The sequence below is a fragment of the Anomaloglossus baeobatrachus genome, unplaced genomic scaffold (genome assembly GCF_048569485.1).
Source record: "Anomaloglossus baeobatrachus isolate aAnoBae1 unplaced genomic scaffold, aAnoBae1.hap1 Scaffold_2449, whole genome shotgun sequence".
NCBI lineage: Eukaryota > Metazoa > Chordata > Amphibia > Anura > Aromobatidae > Anomaloglossus > Anomaloglossus baeobatrachus.
This window is the reverse complement of record NW_027442065.1, coordinates 209,884-230,000: the sequence shown is the minus strand read 5'-3', so window position 1 is coordinate 230,000 and position 20,117 is coordinate 209,884.

Sequence of the window (20,117 nt, the reverse complement as noted above, 5' to 3'; positions counted from 1 at the left end):
TATGTGCCTTCAGAAATGGAAACAAATCCAAGTAGATTGAAAAACTCTTTTACTTTTTGAAAATTTAGGCCACTAAACAAGATTGAAGCAGCAATTAACAAATTTCCAGTAGCTAACTTTCCTATTTTTGGCTGGCTTTCAAAAATGGCAAATTTATGACCCTGGAAGCATCTGCCAATAATTTTACAAAATGACCCTTCCATATACTTTTTAAATGAAGAAACTGTTGATTTACACATAGGATCATGTTGACATTTAACCTTTCTAATTAGATTGTCTAGGCAGGATTCAAAGACCAAAATTTTCCTATCTTCAACAACCTCCTCCTCGGTTACATTACTCACTGTCACAGGGGGAACATGGTACGAATCTGGGAGAAGAGATTTACTGATACAAAGGTCAGATTCCTCCATACTAGTGAGATGTGGTACGTAGTCAGGATCTTGTAATGGTATAGGTTCAATTGATTCTTCAAAATAAGTATTCTGACTTCCAGGGACTGTGTTTGGTACTCCAGACACTGGAGATAAAATATTTAGATTTTCCAAACATTCTGCTCCATCATTTTCAAAGAGTACGGTTCTCATTGGTTTTTTCTTCAAGGGAGATGACAATTCCAGTAATGATCCGGAATGTAACAGGTCCTTTTTTGCAATGGGTGTCGAAGTACTTGGAGGGCAGTGTAAAGCTGAAAGATGGTTTTCTGAAAAATCGACAACAGTCTCAAACATAACTTTGGAATTTAGCAAGGTGCTGTCTGTTTGAGTGCTGCAGTTTCTAAATCTGGGATTGGATACTTCATCTTCTTCTTGTGCTACTGCAGTAATCGACCCTTGGCTACACAACTGACTAAAGAATCTCTTCCGGCCCCTGTTTTGATCTTTATGTGAACTTTCTTCAACAATTTTTTCGCCCATAATGACCGTGGGAAATAAGGTTGGTATGGCATTTTTCTTCAAAAATTTTATTGAACCGCGGTAATCATAACTGTCAGGAGTAAAGTGTTCTGAACATATGGCATATTTGCCGTTTTTCCCGCTAGACAGAATTGTACTTGCAAATGCCTGAATGTCAATGAACTGTTGTCCGGTTTGATTCAACCATGCAATGATTCTGTCAATATCATTGGGAAATTTGTGTAACTTTATAATTTTTTTTTGTCCCGTGCGGCCACTTGTGTTGAAACACTGATTAACAATGCAGCAAGGCATGTTGATTTTCCAAGAATATGGACAAAAACCTATAAAACAAAATAGATTTTTGCAATTTTATTTTACATGTGGTTGTAAAATGTACATGAAATCTTTATACATAACATGACATCCGTTTGTACTTACCAGATTATGGAAAAATGTTGTTAGTGATACATAAAGATTGTTGATGATATCTGAAAACAGAAAAAAATGGAGCATATGTCAGGACCAGGTGGACGGGCAGACCCAGGAGGTGGATCCACTGGGCCGAACTCCTAGATGGTGGTAAGGGGTCCGGTAGCTGAAGCACTATAGGCAGCAGAACAGTCCGTGCATATGAGTATAACGGAGAAGTCCCTGGGACCACGGAGTCACTGATGGTAGTCCGGGTGACGCAGCTCAGGTTCGGAAGCCGAGATGATGTCAGGCGGGGTCCGGAACCTTTGGAGCGAGATGACGGGTCACCGCAGGGATCCGAGATGGTACGGACTGTCAGGATGGCAGATGGACAGCGTGCGGGGTTCGGGATTCGGCAGGACCGGATGGCGAGGCAGGCACGGCTCTACAAGAGAGATAGGTGAGTATATCATACAAACACCAGGAGACCTGACTCCTAGCTTAGGAAACACGAAGATCAGGCCCCGCCCCCTTGGACATTAAACCCCTTTATACCCTGTACCTGTTTGCATCATTTCCTGTTAATGGACGCTGGCCCTTTAAAAAAGGGTCAATGACCGCGCGCCCTAATGCGCATGCGCGCTGCCCGAGTGCCAGAAGCCAGAGCAGGAAGCTGCGAGGAGGAAGCAGCAGGGACGGGCTGGGGCTGAGAAGCCGACGGGCGCCGGGAGCGGGGGCCAGGACGCCGGGGACGCGCTGGCAATGGATGCAGGAGAGCGGGGAGCGGCGGTGACCGGACCAAGGAACCGGGAAGCGAGGCAGGGGAGCCGGGGAGCGTGACAGGTGAGCCGAAGGGCAGCGCAGGGGACCCGGGGAGCGTGACAGTACCCCCCCCCACGCCTCTCCCCGCAACCGGGACAGGAAGGCACGGATCAGCGGAGTGCCCACATTCTCCCGGGGCTCCCAGGACCTATCCTCAGGACCATACCCAGCACAGTCCACCAGGAAGAACTGTCGGCCTCGTACGGTCTTCATGGCCACGATATCCCTTACCGCATAGATGTCATCATCGGCAATAGGAGGAGGAGCCGAACTGGCAGCAGCGGAGAAGGGACCAAGGACAACCGGCTTGAGCAGGGAGACGTGGAAGGAATTGGGTATCCTCATCGTGGCCGGGAGCTGTAGCTTGTAGGAGACCTCATTGATCTTGTTGAGGACCTTAAACGGCCCGATGTAGCGAGGACCCAGCTTGTAGGATGGTATCTTCAATCGGACGTACTTGGAAGCAAGCCAGACTAGGTCTCCAGGAGAGAAACACGGAGGGTCCAGACGTCTCTTGTCTGCGTGTCTCTTCATCCGCAGGGAAGCACGCCCAAGGGACGCCTTGACAGAGTCCCAAATGGTAGCGAAGTCACGGGCTACAGTATCAGCAGCAGGGACATCCGAAGAAGGGGATATAGGCAATGGGACGGAGGGTTGAAGTCCGTAAACAACATGGAAGGGAGAGCTGGAGGACGACTCACTGACGTGGTGGTTATGGGAGAATTCAGCCCAAGGAAGAAGCGTGGACCAGTCGTCGTGATGGGCGTTGACATAGTGACGTAAGAAGGAGGTCAAGATTTGATTGACCCTCTCCACTTGGCCATTCGACTGAGGATGGTAGGCAGAGGAAAAGTCCAGAGTCACTCCCAGATGTTTGCAGAGCGCCCTCCAGAAGCGGGAAGTGAACTGAGTTCCTCTGTCGGACACGATGTGTGATGGAAAGCCATGCAAGCGGAAGATGTGCTGTATATAGGCTTCCGCGAGTTCCTGAGCAGAGGGCAGTCCAGCCATAGGGACGAAATGAGCCATTTTAGAGAACCGATCCACCACGACCCATATGACTGTGTGTCCGGAGGACAATGGCAAGTCCGTAATAAAGTCCATCGCTATGTGTTGCCACGGAACTGAGGGTATCGGCAGAGGCAGAAGACGGCCATATGGCAGGTGTTTGGGCGTCTTGTTCCTGGCACAAGAGGAGCAGGCAGAGACAAAAGCAGCGACGTCCGTGCGAAGGGATGGCCACCAGTAATGACGTACAATCGCACCCCATGTTCTCTTCTGGCCAGCATGACCGGCTGTTTTCGAGGCATGACCCCAGTGTAACACTTTTTGCCTGTCAGTCTCAGAGACATAGGTCTTCCCGGGCGGTATCTGGGCCAGGGTGACAGGAGCCACCGGAATGATTTTGCTAGGAGAGATGATGGGTTGGGTAGTCTCCTCCTCCTGCTCCATGGGCATGAAAGACCTAGACAAGGCATCAGCGCGTACATTCTTGTCCGCGGGTCGGAAATGGAGCTGGAAATCAAACCTGGCAAAGAATAAGGACCACCTTGCTTGCCGTGGGTTCAGTCGCTGAGCGGACCGCAGGTATTCCAGGTTCTTGTGGTCCGTATAAATAATCACGGGATACACTGCTCCTTCCAGAAGGTAGCGCCATTCCTCCAGAGCCAGTTTGACCGCCAATAGCTCTCGGTCACCGATGGTGTAGTTGCGTTCAGGCGCTGAGAAGCTCTTGGAGAAGAAACCGCAAGTCACCATCTTCCCGGAGGAGGACTTCTGCATGAGCACTGCTCCGGCTCCCGAGGAGGAGGCATCCACCTCCAAGGTGAACTGGCGGTTTAACTCCGGACGGTGGAGTACAGGAGAGGAGGCAAATGCCCGCTTCAGAGAGCCAAACGCGGCGTCGGCCGCAGGTGACCAGTCCTTTGGATTAGCCTCCTTTTTGGTCAAAGCGGAGAGAGGAGCAGTCAGGGCAGAGAAGTGAGGGATAAACTGGCGGTAGTAGTTGGCGAATCCCAGGAAACGTTGGATTGCCTTCAATCCAGAAGGAGGAGGCCAGTTGAGGATGGAGGAGACCTTCTTTGGATCCATCTGCAGTCCGGTATCAGAGATGATGTACCCCAGGAAGGGGAGAGAAGACTGCTCAAAGACACACTTCTCGTACTTGGCGTACAGACGATTCTCTCTCAGTCTTTGTAGAACCAGCTGTACGTTCTCTCTGTGGGTCTGGAGGTCCGGAGAGAAGACAAGGATGTCATCCAGATATACTACCACACAGACGTAGAGAAGGTCCCGGAAAATGTCGTTCACCAATTCTTGGAAGACTGCTGGTGTGTTACACAGGCCGAAGGGCATCACACAGTATTCATAGTGCCCATCGCGAGTATTGAATGCGGTCTTCCATTCGTCCCCAGAGCGGATGCGAACCAGATTGTAAGCACCCCGAAGATCCAGCTTGGTGAACACACGAGCTCCTCTAAGCCGGTCAAACAATTCGGGGATGAGCGGCAGAGGGTACTTGTTTTTTACGGTGATTTGATTCAATCCCCGGTAGTCTATGCATGGGCGTAAGTCGCCCTCCTTCTTCTTGACGAAGAAGAAGCCTGCTCCCGTAGGAGAGGAGGATCTCCGAATGAATCCCCTTGCCAGGCTCTCTGTGATGTAAGTAGACATGGCCCTTGTTTCGGCTGGAGACAACGGATATATCCGTCCTCGAGGTGGTGTTGTTCCTGGGAGCAGGTCGATGGCACAATCGTAAGGACGATGTGGCGGAAGTACCTCAGATTCCTTTTTGTCAAAGACGTCTGCGAAGGACCAATAGGCCGAGGGCAGTTCCGGTAGGTTCTCTGGAACCGGAGGTCGTCGGATGGGTTGTATGGTCTTCAGACACTTCTCATGGCATGAAGAGCCCCATCGGGTGATTTCGCCAGTGCCCCAGCTGACTGATGGTTCGTGTGTCCGCAACCAGGGAAGTCCCAGCAGGATTTGATGGGACATGTGTGGAAGGACGTAGAGAGCGATGTTCTCGGTGTGCAGGGCACCGATACGCAGTTCGACCGGCCTGGTGATCCAGGAGATGGTGTCAGAGAGGGGTCTCCCATCCACAGAGGCAATCACTAGGGGCTTGTCGAGTGGAGTAACAGGCACCTGGTACTTGTCCACCGTGGCCTGCTGGATGAAATTGCCTGCTGCCCCGGAATCGAGGTATGCCTCAGCCGTGAACCGCGTCTCTCCCGTAGTCACTTGCACAGTCCATGTAACCGGGTCTGAGAGAGTCCCAGCACCTAGGGTGGCCTCTCCTACCAACCCTAGGCTTTGGAGTTTCCCGGCCTCTCTGGACAGGCGCGTAGCAGGTGTGTGCCCTCGCCGCAGTAGAAGCAGAGGCCCTTGGCGAGCCGCTCTGCTCGGCGTTGCTCAGACTGCCGCACACGGTCGACCTGCATAGGCTCATGGACGGAGACACCAGATGCCAGTGACTGAAGTACGGCGGGCCTCTGTGGAGGAGAGGAAGGCTGTACCGGACGTCTCTCACGGGACACTTCCTTGGATCGCTCCTGGAAGCGGATGTCTACTCGAGTCGCTAGGGCAATCAGGGCATCCAGGGTGGTCGGTACGTCACGACCCGCCAGCTCATCTATAATTCGCCCCGAGAGTCCTTCCCAGAAGGCGGCGGTTAGGGCCTCGTTGTTCCAGCCGAGTTCCGAAGCCAGCGTGCGAAACCGGATTGCGTATTGACCCACCGTCAGAGTCCCCTGACGTAACCGGAGAAGAGACGAAGCAGACGCGGAGGCGCGTCCAGGCTCATCAGAGGTGCCACGGAATGCCTGCAGGAACTCTTGGATGTTCGTGGTCACAGGATCCCCCTTCTCCCACAAGGGGTTCATCCACGCCAGTGCCTCACCCTCTAGATGGGACATGATGAAGGCGACCTTGGCTTGGTCGGAGGCAAACAAATGCGGCAGCTGCGTGAAATGGAGGGAGCATTGGTTTAAGAATCCCCTGCAGGTCTTGGGGTCTCCGGCGTACCGGGGTGGTGAGGCCAAACGAAGTCTGGAAGTATCTGAAGAAGTCGCCACAGGAGCTGGAGTCGTGGCTTGACTAGTGCAGGCCCGGGATGTTGAAGACGTAACTGCGGCTTGCAACGTGTTCAGGCGGGCGTCCACAGAAGACATGAATTGCAGCATGCGGGTCTGAGTTTCACGCTGACGTTGGAGTTCCTCCTGTACGGCTGCTAGTGCTGCAGCGGGATCCATGGCCTGATCTTACTGTCAGGACCAGGTGGACGGGCAGACCCAGGAGGTGGATCCACTGGGCCGAACTCCTAGATGGTGGTAAGGGGTCCGGTAGCTGAAGCACTATAGGCAGCAGAACAGTCCGTGCATATGAGTATAACGGAGAAGTCCCTGGGACCACGGAGTCACTGATGGTAGTGCGGGTGACGCAGCTCAGGTTCGGAAGCCGAGATGATGTCAGGCGGGGTCCGGAACCTTTGGAGCGAGATGACGGGTCACTGCAGGGATCCGAGATGGTACGGACTGTCAGGATGGCAGATGGACAGCGTGCGGGGTTCGGGATTCGGCAGGACCGGATGGCGAGGCAGGCACGGCTCTACAAGAGAGATAGGTGAGTATATCATACAAACACCAGGAGACCTGACTCCTAGCTTAGGAAACACGAAGATCAGGCCCCGCCCCCTTGGACATTAAACCCCTTTATACCCTGTACCTGTTTGCATCATTTCCTGTTAATGGACGCTGGCCCTTTAAGAAAGGGTCAATGACCGCGCGCGCGCCCTAATGCGCATGCGCGCTGCCCGAGTGCCAGAAGCCAGAGCAGGAAGCTGCGAGGAGGAAGCAGCAGGGACGAGCTGGGGCTGAGAAGCCGACGGGCGCCGGGAGCGGGGGCCAGGATGCCGGGGACGCGCTGGCAATGGATGCAGGAGAGCGGGGAGCGGCGGTGACCGGACCAAGGAACCGGGAAGCGAGGCAGGGGAGCCGGGGAGCGTGACAGGTGAGCCGGAGGGCAGCGCAGGGGACCCGGGGAGCGTGACAGCATAGATATAACTAGATAAAGACAAAATCAATTTAAAAATAATAATGTACATATATACAAAATTTGTTATTCTAGAAGATATATGTTTTTAATTGTTCTTATTGGATCATATGAAATCCGGCAATTAAATGTAAAAAAATCAATAAAATTTATGTCTACATATCCGTATGTGACATGCAAATAAAGATCTTACTTTAGTTGTTTGGTTTTTTTTCGAATGGTTGCACAAGCCACCTTCCAACACACATATCGATGAAAAATTCATTATACAACCGCAAGTAGCAGCGACATAGGTGGCGAGGACGCGGCAGGCAGCGGGGATAGGTAAGCTCTATGAATACTCCACCTCCTCCTCCTACTTCTCCTCCTCCATCATCATTATCCTCCTCCTCCATCATCATTATCCTCCTCCTCATTATCCTCCTCCTCCTCATAATCCTCCTCCATCAACATTATCCTCCATGATCATTATTCTCCTCCTCATTATCCTCATTATCCTCCTCCATCCTCATTATTCTCCTCCTCCTCCATCATCATTATCCTCCTTTTCATTATCCACATTATCCTCCTCCATCATCATTATCCTCCATCATTATCCTCCTGCTCATTATCCTCCTCCTCCTCCTCCTCCTCATAATCCTCCTCCTCCATCATTATCTTCCATCGTCATTATCCTCCACCTCCTCCTCCATCATCATTTTCCTCCATCATCATTATCCTCCACCTCCTCATAATCCTCCTCTTCCATAATCATTATCCTCCATCATCATTATCCTCCTCCTCCATCCTCATTATTCTCCTCCTCCTCCTCCATCATCATTATCCTCCATGATCATTATCCTCCTCCTCATTATCCTCCTCCATCCTCATTATTCTCCTCCTCCTCCATCATTATCCTCCATCCTCATTATCCTCCTCCTCCTCATTATCCTCCTCCTCCATCATCATTATCCTCCATCATCATTATCCTCCTCATTATCCACATTATCCTCCTCTATCATCATTATCCTCCATCATTATCCTCCTCCTCCTCCTCATAATCCTCCTCCTCCATCATTATCCTCCTCCTCATTATCCTCATCCATCATCATTATCCTCCCCCTCCTCCTCCAAACATACCTGCGGGACAGTGAGATGAATCCTGCTGGCGGGATTTTCCTGTTGCGTTCCGGTGTCCTTCGCGGCTGGTGTGCTGGCACGGTGTCCGGGGGCGGCACGATACAGTAGCTGCAGGTAATCGCGTCCTCCCATCAGCTGATCTCCAGTCCTGTTGCGACCACGCGCGCTCCCGCGGTCACAACGGGATCTGAAGAAGCGAGGGCGCATGCGCCGCCCTCTCGTGCACACGGCAGCACGATACTGCGGGCTTCAGAAACCTGGCGCCGGAGATCAGCGCTATGCGCACGTGCCAACTCCGGCGTCATGTTTCTGAAGAGAGAAATTTACATACCGGCCAGTGAGAGGGAGAGACAGGCGGCGAGGGGGCGGGGATACAAGTGTATAACACGCCCGGACATTAGGAGAGAGGTGCACACGTCAATCAAAAAGTGCACGAATTTTCAAACTTTATAAAGTTGGATTTCTCTGCCTAACACCCGAGCTGCCCACTAATGGTATGTACACAATGTGCCTGATAGTGCCAGTGCTGCCCTGGCTGCACCTTATATAGGAAAATACTGATGTTTGGTTCCCTTTAACCTCATGATTCTCATTTGGTCTGACATCCACTGTGAGGTCTTACATAGACAGGTGTGCTCCTTTCCAAATCAAGTCCTATCAGTTTAATTAAACACAGCTGGACTTCAATGAAGGAGTAGAACCATCTCAAGGAGGATCACAAGGAAATCGACAGCATGTGACTTAAATATGAGTGTCTGAATAAAGGGTCTGAATACTTATGACCATGTGATATTTGTTTTTCTTGTTTAAAAAATCTCCAAAAATGTTTATATTTCTGTTTTTTTTCTGTCAAGAAAAAAAGTCCATTTTTTGTCGTTAATGTTTACTCTGCATGAGTGTACATTAATGAGAAAAAAATGAACTTTTTTGAATTTACCAAATGGCTGCAATGAAACAAAGAATGAAAAATTTAAAGGAGTCTGATACTTTCCATACCCACTTTAAATGTAGAAAAAGGATCCATAGTTGGAATTCCTTAGTGTATGGGGTTGGAGAGAATATTCTGAGCTTCCTTATATAGTCACTGTAGTGCCCAGTCCTGGTCCCAGAGCAGCACCCACATAACCCCACTCCCAGGCCCCAGCAGAATCACTGCTCTCCTCAACTGTGCAGCGACTCCATGCGCTTCTTTCCTGGCCCGAGGTCTGTTGCGGCCTCTTCCTGGTTCCAGGCCATGTGCAGCCCTTCTGTGAGTGCCCATAGGGAGCGCGCGCGGTGACGCACCCTTTCTTAAAGGGCCGGCATCTCATTACCTAGAAGTGATTCCTGAGGTCACCCATTACCCTAAAGGAATTTAAATCTGCCTCCCCTTTGGGGAGGCACCTGAGCAACATTGCCTATTAGTGTGTTGCTAGTTCTTAGGTCCCAATATGCTACTGTGTCTAGTTCAGCTTGCTGTGTCCTAGTTCCAGTTCTGTTTCTAGCCCGTGTCTCTTCCTAGAGCCTGCTTACTACTGCCATCTCTGTGCTGCCACATCTGAGCTACCACTTCCGTGCCTGCCGCGTCTGAACTACCACCTCCATGCCTGCCACGTCTGAGCAACCACCTCCGTGCTACCACGTCTGAGCTATCACCTCTGTGCCAACAAGTCCGAGTTACAACCTTTTTGCTGCCATATCCGTACACATCAGCACCAGATATTGAGAGACTTATCCAGCCCGTAAGAGCCGACCTCCACTGGTCCTGTCAGTCATTCATTTAGGCCCTCTGGGGCTGCGCCTGACAGTCCCTGTATAGGGGTTCCTTACAGGTTAGCTCCTCTAGGGGAGTCCGGTGTATGGCCCAGTGGGTCCACTCCCAGACGCCTACTGTCCTTCGGGGACTGTAATAGTCATTCCTGTTTTGGATGACTATTCCATGTCCCTTGTCGGCTGATTAGAGTTAGTATATCTGAATCATTGCATAATGATTTTAGGGCAACATTTTCTTTTTTATTTAGATTATTTTCTGTAGATGGGAGTGTAAAATGTCTGATTTTATTGTACTCTTCAAGCAGCAAGTAGAGGAACGTATTCAAACAATGACCTTGGCATGTAAGGGGATAAAAGCTTCATTTTGGAAACAATGTCAATATGTAGTCCTGTGTCATATAAAAATTATAAAATCCATAAAGACTCAACAAGACCCCTATGAAGCTGACCCCCTCCTTTGGAAACAGGTAATTAAAGAGAATTCTCTAGCAGATGTGAGGCCAATCTCAGCTTGAATGCACAAGAATGCAGAAAAGGACAGATTTATGACCGGTAGGGATAAGAGCAGCAATTGAACAGAAAAATAGCAGAGAAATTCAAATCCCTTGTTTCCCCTTAAAGAAAATATGAATTGAGGTTTTATGAACTGCATCAATATAATAGATAGGAAAGTCATATTTTTGAATTTGTGATAAAGTGGAGAATGCATATCATATATCCGAATCATTGAGTGACAGCCTGTGTCCCGCCCAATGGATATTGGTCAGATAGGTGAAAATATCTATGCAATGTCTCCTATCTATGAACAGATAAAATTGTGATAGGAAAGATGACGAGATTATCTCCCGCCTGGGACTTCCAGGGGCGAAGATATCGTAAGTCCAGCCCTGTTAGGAGTCACCAGAGAGGAAGTATGTGGGTGTAACTTGTGTTAATAGAAAGGTAATGCTAATTATAATCCTTGTTCAATGAAAGGAACATTGCTGTGTAGGATTGTTCTATGTTCCATTGGAGTCCTTCCCTCCAGAAGTCTGAAGCCATATCTGTGACCCAGGTTCAATAATTTTCTTTTGTTATTCCCTTTTATTTTATGTAATTGTATATGCTCTATTGTTTTTTTCCCCTTTGTAATATCTATTGTACGTTTTTATGAACACTGACTACTTTTCAGAATAAATATATAACATTTAATAGCATATAGCTTTGGGATGTGGTTTATAGATTAAGAGGAACAAACCTACCTGTAACGTATGTCCAGTCGAGCTATTGGTGGTGGTAGCTAGTAGTAGTTCTATTCATTATTGTGGAGTTGGCAGTGACTGTTCTGATGTATAGATATATTCCAGAGATAGAAACGATTGTATATATACTATACCTTCACTGTAAGCTTTTCAATAATTGGCCTACTAGTGGAAACAGACATGGCCTCATCCATTAATTGTTGGTCAATTAATTGCGTAAATGTCCTGACAATTGGGGGCAGCAGAGCACTGTTCATGACATCCTGTATCAAATGTTTTTGTGTCGTGGAATTATCCTTATTTATTGTGAAATTTAAGGGTTAATTTACATATGATTGTGTGAAGGTCCATGAATAAGGAAAATGTATCCATTGTATTTGTGGGACAAAGTGAGAGTATTTTAGCACAATCGACTCCATTTCCAGTGATGTGGCACTTACTTGGCTGCTTGTTGAAGTGTTTTATAATAATTAGTTTTACCTGCTGAAGATCTATCAGTTCTTGAAATACTGCTGTGTATAACCCCGCCCACATCACTGATTGGCATAGCTGTGTACAATGAGCATAGACAGGAAGCTGCCAATCAGGGGTGAAGGCGGGGTTATACAGAGCTTATGGAGATGGAGGGTACATGGCAGCAGGTTTACTAGTTCTTTAGTGATAATCCCCTAGTGGTAATACAGTGATTTTATCAAAACTACAGCAAGCAGCCCAGTAAATAACACACATCATTGAAATCAGAGTCCCTTTATATTATTCTGATTTTTAATTAAGTGGTAAACATTTAGTGACAAATTCCCAATAAATTTACCAAACTCAACATAGGTATCATAAATGTTACTTGCTCTTCATCAAGGGATAGACCCTTTTTAGTTCTTGTCTCTTCTACACTATAATAAAGGTTTGTGGGCAGAGATGAGTGAACCCGAACGGGTAAAGTTCGTACTGAACACAGACTTTATAAAAAAAAAAATCAGTGTTTGAGTTCGGAGTTGGGGTGCTTTTCGTATCCTAACCACTCAACCTAACATCGGTGTGTTTGGGTATGCCCGGTGCTCAGTAAAGTACAGTGTTTGAATGGCTTTCATGGGGGGTAAAAAACATCGTCATAGGATATATTGTGTACAAGAAAAAAACTCCGCCCTCCCTTCCCCAGAAATGCTCTGTTTATGGCCGGTTGCATGTGGGTGGAGACCCAAACTGCCCAATCAGTGACTTCCATTAGGGTTCAAATCAAGTCCGGATCCCGAACTGAACTTTACCTAAAGTCTACAAAGTAATGAAAATCCAGCGGATCACAGGCAGATGAATTAAAACCTTTCCTTTATTTTCATCGCTTTAAAAATGGATAGACAGCATCCACAAGGCACAGTTTATCCAACGCGTATCGACATAACGCAGTGTCGTAAGTTCTTATTCATTACCTAAAGTCTAGCTCAAAAAGCCGAACCCAAACTTCAACGGGTCCATCTCTATTTGTGGTTAGCCCATTAAAAAAAACAACCACTTGGATATTAGATATAAAATTCTTTTGGATTTTTTATAACAACAATTATCCTTTGTAAAGGGATCATTTTTATAACATAAATGGCCTAATTTTCGCAGGGGCCACTCTTGATTCATGAAGTGGTGAATGCCTCTTCATGAATCTCAAGCGTTTGATGAGTGGCATGTGCCTCCTTGTATCATGCAAGAAATATTACTCCCAACAGGGACTGGAGTGAGATTTCTAGCATAGGGAATGCCACAGCTCGTCATAAATCAAAGGCGCTGTGCTGTCACGCCCCTGTCCTACCCAAACTCTGCCAATTTTGGAGTGAAAATGACAAAAGCCAACAAAATTTGGCACAACTCTGAATTGATCCAAATTTTTGACACTTTTCAAAGCTTGTGTGACAATTTTTTTTGGCATAAAAGCTTTGATGAATTAAGACCAGAGTGTCTTAACAACTTGTTCATATCTAGGATGCATAGTGTGATTCAATTCTTCCCTGTCCTGGCCGGGTATAGAAACTATACTGGCCGTATAATGCAATACAAAGGGCAGGGGAAAATAATGCCCTATCACTAGGGAAAAGGGGAAGTGGTGACCCCTGACAATAACTTGCAGCTCACCGTCACTGCCCTCACTAACCCTATACAGGTTCCACACATGTCGCCGAGCAGGAATACCTCACCATAGGCAAACCCTGATCTGGGATCAAAGTAAGGATGGTAGATATGAGCTCTTCATCAACACCACTAATGCTAAGGGAGACAAAAGGAAACAATACAGCGGAAACACAAATGCTACCACCTGAGCCCAGGTAGATAGCAAACGTCAAACACTTATGTTAGGATGAATTTTCACAGAAGTCTCTGGAACAACAAGAGGAGACAACTACTGCAGATCACAACCAGGAACAACTATAAACCACACACAAAGCACACAAGGGTAAGCTTTATAAACGAAGTCAGAGGCTGGCAACTGAGGGGAAAAACTGAGTTTCTCAGGGTCACAAAGCCCACAGCTGCAGAAACAGAAAACTGTCAGATAACAACACATGCTGCCAATCTGTGGGAATTGCTAACACTCACTGCCACCAGATTGTCCGCCGGCCATGACACCTCTGCGATATCCCCTCACTATTTTTGTGTGAAATGTCTACAGCTCAACTCCAGAGGTTCTGAGTCAAAATCAACACATCTAAACAATAGAGAAAGACAGGCATGAAGAATATACATTTTACAAGCATTTATTAACAAAACAACAAGTTTTGAAATGCAATTATGTCACGCTTCCCGGTCCCCGTGCCCCGCTCTCCGGTCCCCGTGGCCCGCTCCCCGCTTCCCAGCGGCGTCCCCGGCTCACCACTCCGGTCCCGGCCTCCCCTTCCTCGCCTGCGCCCTCCATGCGTCCAGCTCCCCGCTCCCGGCGCTCCTCTGCGACGTGGGACACTCAGCCGGGCACCCCTGCTTCCTCTGCACCACTCCCTGGACTGGCGTCTGGTACACGGGCCTCGCGCATGCGCATTAGGGCGCGCGCGGTCATTGACCCTTTCTTAAAGGGCCAGCACCTAGAAACAGGAAATTGCTTAGACAGGTACAGGGTATATTAGGATTCTCTTTCCTGGTGGGCGGGGCCTGTTCTACGTGTTTAGTAAGCTAGGAGTTCAGGTCCCCGTATTGCTGTGTCCTGTATTAACCCCTGTCTGTCTCGCAGAGCCTGTCCTGCCACGCCAGCCGCTCCGAACCACGTCCGTTCCAGTACCCTGACGGTGACTTCGGCGGATGTTCCACCACCTCTGCAGCTCCGCCAGTCTCCAGTCCCTGGCTCCCTTTGGTGACCCGTCCCATCGCTCAGCAGGTTCCGGATCTCGCCTGACCCTACAACTCGGCCTCGGACCCTGAGCCTTGTCACCCGGACTACCGTCTGGAACTCCGTGTTCTCAGCGACATCTACCTTCCAGCTCCCCTACGGACTGTCTTGCTACCCATAGTGCTTCGGCTGCCGTGCATCAAGACCCTCTGGCGGGGTAACCGGCCTGGCTGCCTCCCCAAGGGAACCCGGTGTACGGTCCAGTGTTTCCACCACCCGGACGTAACAGCTAGAACAGGCCATGGATCCCGCCGAAGCACTAGCGGACCAGTTGGGCACCTTGCAGCAGGAACTCGTACGACAGCGCGAGACCCAGTCCCGCATGCTGGCCTTCATGTCCTCGGTTGATACCCGCCTGAACACGCTACAAGCAACTGCCACGTCCTTGGCATCTCAGGCTTCTACTGCACAGTCCACGGCCGCAGTTCCCGTGGCAGCCTCCTCGGATACTTCCAAACTTCGTTTGGCCTCACCACCCCGGTACGCCGGAGATCCCAAGACCTGCAGGGGATTCATAAATCAGTGCTCCCTCCATTTCAAGCTGCTGCCGCACCTTTTTGCCTCTGACCAAGCCAAGGTCGCGTTCGTGATGTCCCATCTAGAGGGAGAGGCACTGGCCTGGATGAACCCCTTGTGGGAGAAGGAGGATCCGGTAACCACCAACATCCAGGAGTTCCTGCAGGCTTTTCGTAGCACCTTTGACGAGCCCAGACGCGCCTCCGCGTCCGCCTCATCGCTCCTCAGGCTACGTCAGGGGACTCTGACGGTGGGCCAATATGCTATCCGCTTCTGCACCTTGGCCTCAGAATTAGGGTAGAACAATGAGGCCCTAACCGCCGCCTTCTGGGAAGGACTCTCGGGTCGTATTAAAGATGAGCTGGCTGGTCGTGACGTGCCTTCCACCCTGGATGCCCTGATCGCTCTAGCGACTCGAGTGGATCTTCGCTTTCAGGAACGATCCAAAGAGGTGTCCCGCGAGAGGCGTCCGATAAGGCACTCCTACCCACCACTGAAGTCCATCGCTCCCCAGTCGGCGTCACCTGGCGCGTCTACCTACGAGCCCATGCAGATTGACCGCCTGAGGCAGTCTGAGCAACGCAGAGCAGAACGACTAGCCAAGGGTCTCTGCTTCTACTGCGGTGATGGCACACACCTGCTACGCTCTTGTCCCGAGAAGCCGGGAAACTCCAAAGCCTAGGCTTGGTAGGAGAGGCCACCCTAGGTGCTGGGACTCTCTCAGACTCCGTGACATGGACTGTTCAAGTGACTACAGAAGAGACCCGGTTCACAGCAGAGGCATATCTCAATTCCGGAGCAGCAGGCCACGGTGGATAAGTACCAGGTGCCTGTTCTCCCACTAGAAAAACCGCTGGTGATCGCCTCTGTAGATGGGAGACCCCTCTCTGACACCGTCTCGCTGATCACCAAGTCTGTGGAATTACGGATCAGTGCCCTGCACACCGAAAATATCACCTTCTACGTCCTCCCGCGCATGTCTCATCAGATCCTGCTGGGACTCCCATGGTTACGGGCACACGAACCATCGGTCAGCTGGAGTACAGGTGAAATTACCCGATGGGGCTCTTCGTGTCACGAGAGATGTCTGAAATCCATACAGCCCATCCGACGACCTCCGGTTCCAGAGTCTCTACCAGGACTGCCTTCTGCCTACTGGTCCTTCACGGACGTGTTTGATAAAAAGGAATCAGAGGTACTACCGCCTCATCGTCCCTACGACTGTGCCATCGACTTACTGCCGGGAACTACGCCTCCTAGAGGAAGGATATACCCCTTGTCCCCTGCTGAAACACGGGCCATGTCTGCCTATATCACCGAGAGCCTGGCAAAGGGGTTCATTCGGAGATCTTCGTCCCCTGCCGGAGCAGGTTTTTTCTTCGTCAAGAAGAAGGAAGGTGATCTGCGCCCTTGCATTGACTACCGGGGATTAAACCAGATCACCGTAAAAAACAAATACCCTCTGCCACTCATCCCCGAACTATTCGATCGGCTCCGAGGAGCTCGTGTCTTCACCAAGTTGGACCTCCGTGGGGCCTATAACCTGGTTCGCATTCGCTCTGGAGACGAATGGAAGACCGCATTCAACACTCGGGATGGGCACTACGAGTATTGTGTTATGCCCTTTGATCTGTGTAATGCTCCGGCAGTCTTCCAAGAATTGGTGAACGACGTGTTCAGAGATCTCCTCTATGTCTGTGTCGTCGTATATCTGGATGACATCCTGGTCTTCTCTCCGGACCTACAAACCCACAGAGAGAACGTGCAGCTAGTACTCCAAAGGCTTAGAGAGAACCGTCTGTACGCCAAGTACGAGAAGTGCGTCTTTGAAAAGTCGTCCCTTCCCTTCCTGGGTTATGTAATCTCTGACACTGGCCTGCAGATGGACCCAGAGAAAGTGTCTTCCATCCTCAACTGGCCTCCTCCTTCCGGACTGAAGGCTATCCAACGCTTCCTTGGCTTTGCAAACTATTATCGTCAATTCATCCCGCACTTCTCTGCCCTGACTGCGCCTCTCTCCGCCTTGACTAAGAAGGGAGCTAATCCTAAGGACTGGCCACCGGCGGCCGATGCCGCGTTCTGCTCCTTGAAACAGGCGTTTGCTTCTTCCCCGGTTCTCCATCGCCCTGAATTGAACCGACAGTTCACCTTAGAGGTGGATGCCTCCTCCTCAGGGGCCGGGGCAGTGTTGATGCAGAAATCCTCCTCCGGGAAGATGGTCACTTGCGGATTCTTCTCCAAGAGCTTCTCGGCACCCGAACGCAACTACACCATCGGGGATCGGGAGCTACTGGCCATCAAACTGGCCTTGGAGGAATGGCGCTACCTCTTGGAGGGAGCAGTATACCCTGTGATCATCTACACGGACCACAAGAATCTGGAGTACCTGCGGTCAGCCCAAAGACTGAACCCGCGACAAGCCCGCTGCTCCTTCGTGCCCGTAGGTCCTTCGTGCCCGTAGAGCTGGAGGAGGAGACGTTCCAGCCCATCATCAGTCCCAGTAAAGTTATTCCGGTGGCTCCTGTCGCCCTGACTCAGATACCCCCTGGGAAAACCTATGTCTCAGATACCGACAGACAGAGAGTTCTGCAATGGGGCCATGCCTCGAAGATCACCGGCCATGCTGGTCAGAAGAAGACTTGGAGTACGATTGTCCGTCACTATTGGTGGCCGTCCCTCCGTAAAGACGTCACAACCTTCGTCTCAGCCTGTCCATCCTGTGCCCGGAACAAGACACCCAAGCACCTACCATATGGACGTCTTCTGCCTCTGCCCATTCCTTCCGTTCCGTGGCAACATATTGCAATGGACTTCATTACGGACTTACCCTTATCCTCCGGACACACGGTCATATGGGTTGTGGTGGACCGTTTCTCAAAGATGGCTCACTTCGTTCCCATGGCCGGGCTGCCCTCTGCCCAGGAGCTAGCTGACTCCTGCATACAACACATATTCCGATTGCATGGCTTTCCTGCACACATTGTGTCCGACAGAGGAACGCAGTTTACCTCGCGCTTCTGGAGGGCTCTCTGCAAACATCTGGGAGTTGGACTTTTCTTCGGCCTACCATACTCAGTCGAATGGCCAAGTGGAACGGGTCAATCAGATCCTGACCTCCTTCCTGCGCCACTACATCAACATCCATCATGACGATTGGTCCACGCTCCTACCTTGGGCTGAATTCTCCCACAACCAACACATCAGCGAGTCCACCTCCAGCTCTCCCTTCCAGGTCGTTTACGGACTTCAGCCTTCTGTCCCGTTGCCAGTATCCTCGGCTTCCGATGTCCCCGCAGCAGATGCTCTGGTCCAAGACTTCTCGGCTATATGGAACTCTGTCAAGTCTTCCCTAGAACGTGCTTCTTTGCGGATGAAGAGACATGCGGACAAGAAGCGCCTGGATCCCCTGTGTTTCTCCCCTGGTGATCTGGTCTGGCTTGCATCCAAATATGTCCGATTAAAGTTACCATCATACAAGTTGGGTCCTCGTTACATCGGGCCATTTAAAGTCATCAGCAAGATTAATGCAGTCTCCTACAAGCTGCAGCTCCCGGCCACGATGCGGATACCCAATTCCTTCCATGTCTCCTTGCTCAAGCCTGTCGTCCTTGGTCCCTTCTCCGCTGAGGCCGGTACTGCTCCTCCTCCCATCGCTGACGATGACATCTATGCGGTAAGGGATATCGTGGCCATGAAGACCGTGCGAGGTCGGCAATACTTCCTGGTGGACTGGGCGGGTTATGGTCCCGAGGATAGGTCCTGGGAGCCCCGGGAGAATGTTGGCACTCCTCTGATTCGTGCCTTCCTGTCCCGGTTGCGGGGAGGGGGGCGTGGGGGAGGGGGTACTGTCACGCTTCCCGGTCCCCGTGGCCCGCTCCCCGCTTCCCGGCGGCATCCCCGGCTCACCACTCTGGTCCCGGCCTCCCCTTCCTCGCCTGCGCCCTCCATGCGTCCAGCTCCCCGCTCCCGGAGCTCCTCTGCGACGTGGGACACTCAGCCGGGCATCCCTGCTTCCTCTGCACCGCTCCCTGGACTGGCGTCTGGTACACGGGCCTCGCGCATGCGCATTAGGGCGCGCGCGCGGTCATTGACCCTTTCTTAAAGGGCCAGCACCTAGAAACAGGAAATTGCTTAGACAGGTACAGGGTATATTAGGATTCTCTTTCCTGGTGGGCGGGCCCTGTTCTACGTGTTTAGTAAGCTAGGAGTTCAGGTCCCCGTATTGCTGTGTCCTGTATTAACCCCTGTCTGTCTCGCAGAGCCTGTCCTGCCACGCCAGCCGCTCCGAACCACGTCCGTTCCAGTACCCTGACGGTGACTTCGGCGGATGTTCCACCACCTCTTCAGCTCCGCCAGTCTCCAGTCCCTGGCTCCGTTTGGTGACCCGTCCCATCGCTCAGCAGGTTCCGGATCTCGCCTGACCCTACAACTCGGCCTCGGACCCTGAGCCTCGTCACCCGGACTACCGTCTGGAACTCCGTGTTCTCAGCGACATGTACCTTCCAGCTCCCCTACGGACTGTCTTGCTACCCATAGTGCTTCGGCTGCCGTGCATCAAGACCCTCTGGCGGGGTGACCGGCCTGGCTGCCTCCCCAAGGGAACCCGGTGTACGGTCCAGTGTTTCCACCACCCGGACATAACAAATTATATACAATGTGATATACTTAATAGTTCCTATCTCCAATCTGGGGCTGCGCTTTTTAGTAAATAAAGCAGTGGGCAAACTGAGATTAGTGAATTATCTATATTGTGATATAGTGGGGCCATTCATATGTGACGGACGGTACGTATCTCCCAGAATGCGTACAGAAACATATTAGAGCCCTACATAGTGGTCAGTCCACTAACCTCCAGGCCGGGTTATGCAGGTGGCTCATGGCCACAGTTCTCATTTAAAAGCTCTTTGTAAAGGCCTGGGTGGGGCAGAGTTGCTTTGTAAGCTGCAG